General features: G+C 53.1%; 1 non-coding gene across 1 annotated transcript in view; it reads left to right on the forward strand.

Annotated features, from left to right (window-relative positions):
- Positions 1 to 4,612: 4,612 nt before the first annotated feature.
- LOC126436093 (small subunit ribosomal RNA) overlaps positions 4,613 to 5,000 on the forward strand; it is a 1,909-nt gene continuing 1,521 nt past the window's right edge. Inside the window, exon 1 of the ribosomal RNA XR_007580416.1 lies at positions 4,613 to 5,000. This exon is cut by the window's right edge and continues 1,521 nt beyond it. This is a non-coding gene — a ribosomal RNA (small subunit ribosomal RNA).

The raw sequence follows: 5,000 nt of genomic DNA on the forward strand, positions 1-5,000 counted from the left end.
TCCCTCAGCATGAGCTCCTGCAACGACGATACCGCCATCTATGGGACGCCAAGCCGACGAAGACATCGATGGGCCCACAGTGCCCATCTTTCGACGCCACCCACAAAGCATGCAGCCTCTGTCGACCACAGCACCCATACGCCAGTGCCTCTGCCGCACGAAGTCGTGGACCGGCAATCACACCACCTGCACCCGTTCGTGCCCCACCCCAACCGCCAAACTCGCATCGCCAGCGGATGAACGGCGGACGTTTCCCGCACTCGTAAGGTGCAATCCACACCTATAACATGCGTTTCATGAAGAGATATTTCCAATATGCGACATTCCCGCTGTCCCTATTCATGAGCTGCGAGCTGTACCACGTACAAGCTACAGACGCGATCGCATTGCTCACTGTACGGATTCTCATGCTGAGCCATCAGCTAGGAAGCGCCCCATCCATGTCGGCACCCGTGGGCGTTGCACTCGCAGTCGCAAAAAACGCTGGGCAAATATATATCTCGGAAGAGTAACGACAATCCGAGCCTCCTGGCGTTGCACTCGCAGTCGCAAAAAACGCTGGGCACATATATTTCTCGGAAGAGTAACGACAGTCCGAGCCTCCTGGCGTTGCACTCGCAGTCGCAAAAAACGCTGGGCAAATATATTTCTCGGAAGAGTAACGACAGTCCGAGCCTCCTGGCGTTGCACTCGCAGTCGCAAAAAACGCTGGGCACATATATGTCTCGGAAGAGTAACGACAGTCAGTCTCCTGCGTGGGAAGAGTCTTTCTAGGCCCTGACCCACGGGAAGGGTGTAGCTTCCCCCATCCCGGACATTTGACGTCGTCACACTACCGGTATTGACTAATAGACTGACTGCTGATAATCATTAGCCATACACTGGGGGAAACGGCCGACAGGGGCGGCAACATAGTGGAGCCGTAGTGTCACTAATGTACAGAGATAGAACAGTTTCGACTGGAACCAGAGTAACCGTATACACGGCACTGATTAGTAATAGATGCAGAGCCATCAGAATACAGATAATATATACAACCGTCCCTATACATGCTGAAAGACTCTGCACACAATGAGAACCACACGTCAGCCAGACACTCTTATCACACACTACTCTCTTATCACACACTACTCTCTGCCTGTAACAGGCACACACACAATATCTAACCACCAGCATGGAAGAACATCCAGTGCATCCTCTCCGCCACATGACACAATCCACACTATCATTACCAGACCGGGAGGTCCACCCAGAAAACACAATATCCCACCCTTCCGACATCCGCACATTGCTCAGCTAAGCCACGAACACCCACACATGTCCTACACAGGGGTGCACCCAACATCACAATACTGCCTCCTGTCACAGCACACAAACAATGGCAGGAATGAAAGACACAGATCTGCCACAACCATGGAATCGGAGCGCCGCCTGTCATGAGCCAAAAGTGCATCCTGACGTGACAAATCGGATAATGCCGCAGGCATCCAATTACGATAATCACTATCAACGAACCTGCCGCCCCCCCCCCCCCCCCAAATACACCTTTCCCTACAACAATGTGTATCTGAACCTAAGCTATATTGTACCTTAACCTAACCTATATCGTACCTTAACCTAACCTATATCGTACCTTAACCTAACCTATATCGTACCTTAACCTAACCTATATCGTACCTTAACCTAACGTATATCGTACCTTAACCTAACCTATATCGTACCTTAACCTAACCTATATCGTACCTTAACCTAACGTATATCGTACCTTAACCTAACCTATATCGTACCTTAACCTAACCTATATCGTACCTTAACCTAACCTATATCGTACCTTAACCTAACCTATATCGTGCCTTAACCTAACCTACGTTGTGCCTTAACCTAACCTACGTTGTGCCTTAACCTAACCTACGTTGTGCCTTAACCTAACCTACGTTGTGCCTTAACCTAACCTACGTTGTGCCTTAACCTAACCTACGTTGTGCCTTAACCTAACCTACGTTGTGCCTTAACCTAACCTACGTTGTGCCTTAACCTAACCTACGTTGTGCCTTAACCTAACCTACGTTGTGCCTTAACCTAACCTACGTTGTGCCTTAACCTAACCTACGTTGTGCCTTAACCTAACCTACGTTGTGCCTTAACCTAACCTACGTTGTGCCTTAACCTAACCTACGTTGCGCCTTAACCTAACCTAATTTGTGCCTTAACCTAACCTAATTTGTGCCTTAACGTAACCCATGTTGTGCCTTAACGTAACCCATGTTGTGCCTTAACGTAACCCATGTTGTGCCTTAACGTAACCCATGTTGTGCCTTAACGTAACCCATGTTGTGCCTTAACGTAACCCATGTTGTGCCTTAACGTAACCCATGTTGTGCCTTAACGTAACCCATGTTGTGCCTTAACCTAACCCATGTTGTGCCTTAACCTAACCCATGTTGTGCCTTAACCTAACCCATGTTGTGCCTTAACCTAACCCATGTTGTGCCTTAACGTAACCCATGTTGTGCCTTAACGTAACCCATGTTGTGCCTTAACCTAACCCATGTTGTGCCTTAACCTAACCCATGTTGTGCCTTAACCTAACCCATGTTGTGCCTTAACCTAACCCATGTTGTGCCTTAACCTAACCCATGTTGTGCCTTAACCTAACCCATGTTGTGCCTTAACCTAACCCATGTTGTGCCTTAACCTAACCTATAATGTGCCTTAACCTAACCTATAATGTGCCTTAACCTAACCTAAAGTGCGCCGTAACCTAAACTATATTGCGCCTTAACCTGACGCACGTTGTCGCTGAACCTGCTCTGTAATTGTTATGCAACCCGTTAAATTGGTGTAGTGTTGCCTAACCGCAACCCTCGCAATATAGTTCCCTACTCGCACTGCCCGGTCCCCTGTGTATCGCGTCATGTTAAACACCTTGCAGGTGTTGCTGACTTTCCACATGCTCCTGCTATACACTGTAGTGTGGATAGCAGCAGGACGTACATGCCGCCCCCCCCCCCCTTCCCCCCTGCCTTTGCAAGCTGGTCGGTGAGAAGTTTGCATGTTCAATGCCCTTCGCATGCCGACGTACTCAGCCTACGTTGTGGTACGGCCTGTCACCTGTCCGCCGATGTACGCAAAACCCACAAACTGTACTGCACATTGGTCCGTATGTACTGAATGATACATCGTGGCACATGTGACCGTATGACGACTGCGCCTAGCAACGGCGGACCATACAGTCCAAATATTGTGCACGCAGCTACGTGTCGTCTCCCTATAAGAGCTGGATTGCAGTGTGGTACGCCATACAGACGTGTGGGAGGAACGGACGCCCTGGATGGCGATCAGCATGAGCAGTCTGTTGATGTAGTGGAGCGTGTATTCGGACGTAGTCGTCTCTTCTCACACACCGTGATAGCATGTTGCACCGCGTTCCACATCTGCGACATGCTGCAGAGGCGGGCTGACAGTCGTTCGCGCAATGGACACCGCATACGTACGGGGTCTACCTTCCACGTGTTCTCTAGGCGTGCACATGTTGTTGCGTCTATGTGGGCAGACGTAGTGTGTTGTGACACCTGACACAGGCATGCAATACTCGTTGCAAATGGCGATGGACGTGTACGTTTGCTGGTGACGTTACGCAAATGAACAACTGGTAACCCGTTGTGGTGCGGTTGTTCTCGCTAGAGGTGAATCAGTGTTGGCGACGATCGGTCGAGCTATTAACCGGTTGTTTCAGGGAGACCCACCATGCCCACGAACGTGAAAGGGGACCCACCATGCCCACGAACGTGAAAGGGGATCTGGGTGTGAGGCGATACGCGGCGGTGGCTGGGTGGGACCGTCCCCGGCCGGTGAGGGGGGGCCGCCCGGCGTGCTGGCAGCGCGGTGCGTGGGCGCACGCGCCACAGCCGGCTGGTGGGGGCGGCCAGTGGCAGGCGCGCCGGCCGACGGACGCGGCAGGCGGCGCAGCTGCGCGCCGGCTCCCCCTGCTCGCGGCGCCTTGCGGCCAAAGTAGGTCCTCGCGGGCCCGGTGCGAAGCGCGGTGGCCATCTGCAGTGTGCTGGTCCGATTGAGGACTTTGTGCGCTGAGGATGCGCCGCCGCCCGGCGCTCGGCGCCGCGACGCCGTCTGCTGCTCGGTCGCCCCAGCGGTTCTCGCAGGTGGTTTGTATCGCAGCTGTGCGGACGTGTTGGCGCGTGCGCTGTGCTGGGAGAGTTCGCTTCGGCACCCAAGTGGGGCTTTTGTCCTTCTGTGGCGCTGGCGTTGGAGCTGCCGGTCACCGTAGGTGGCGCGTGTTGTCTCCCGCCGGCAATGCCACGACAGCACGCTCCCGGGCCTCTGTCGGCAGCGGCAAGCTCAGTTGGGAGCACGGGTGGTCGCACCTAAAGCGTCTACTCGCCTAACTCCGGGCGATTGCGCCTCTCTCGAACCCGACCAAGTACTTAGGACGGCGCTGCGCGCCGCCGGGACCTGAGAGGGTTTCGAGGTGTGTTGTGCAGGGGAGCTCAGCCTCCTCCTGTTTGCAGAATAATTGAGCGGACGCTTGCGTGTTCGCGCGGGCCCCCGGGACACACTCCCGGGCGGCCGGCTGCTCAGCTCTAGTTGACGCAGCTCCCTGGTTGATCCTGCCAGTAGTCATATGCTTGTCTCAAAGATTAAGCCATGCATGTCTCAGTACAAGCCGCATTAAGGTGAAACCGCGAATGGCTCATTAAATCAGTTATGGTTCCTTAGATCGTACCCACGTTACTTGGATAACTGTGGTAATTCTAGAGCTAATACATGCAAACAGAGTCCCGACCAGAGATGGAAGGGACGCTTTTATTAGATCAAAACCAATCGGTCGGCTCGTCCGGTCCGTTTGCCTTGGTGACTCTGAATAACTTTGGGCTGATCGCACGGTCCTCGTACCGGCGACGCATCTTTCAAATGTCTGCCTTATCAACTGTCGATGGTAGGTTCTGCGCCTACCATGGTTGTAACGGGTAACGGGGAATCAG

Source organism: Schistocerca serialis, unplaced genomic scaffold, assembly GCF_023864345.2.
Source record: "Schistocerca serialis cubense isolate TAMUIC-IGC-003099 unplaced genomic scaffold, iqSchSeri2.2 HiC_scaffold_1226, whole genome shotgun sequence".
Classification (NCBI taxonomy): Eukaryota; Metazoa; Arthropoda; class Insecta; order Orthoptera; family Acrididae; genus Schistocerca; species Schistocerca serialis.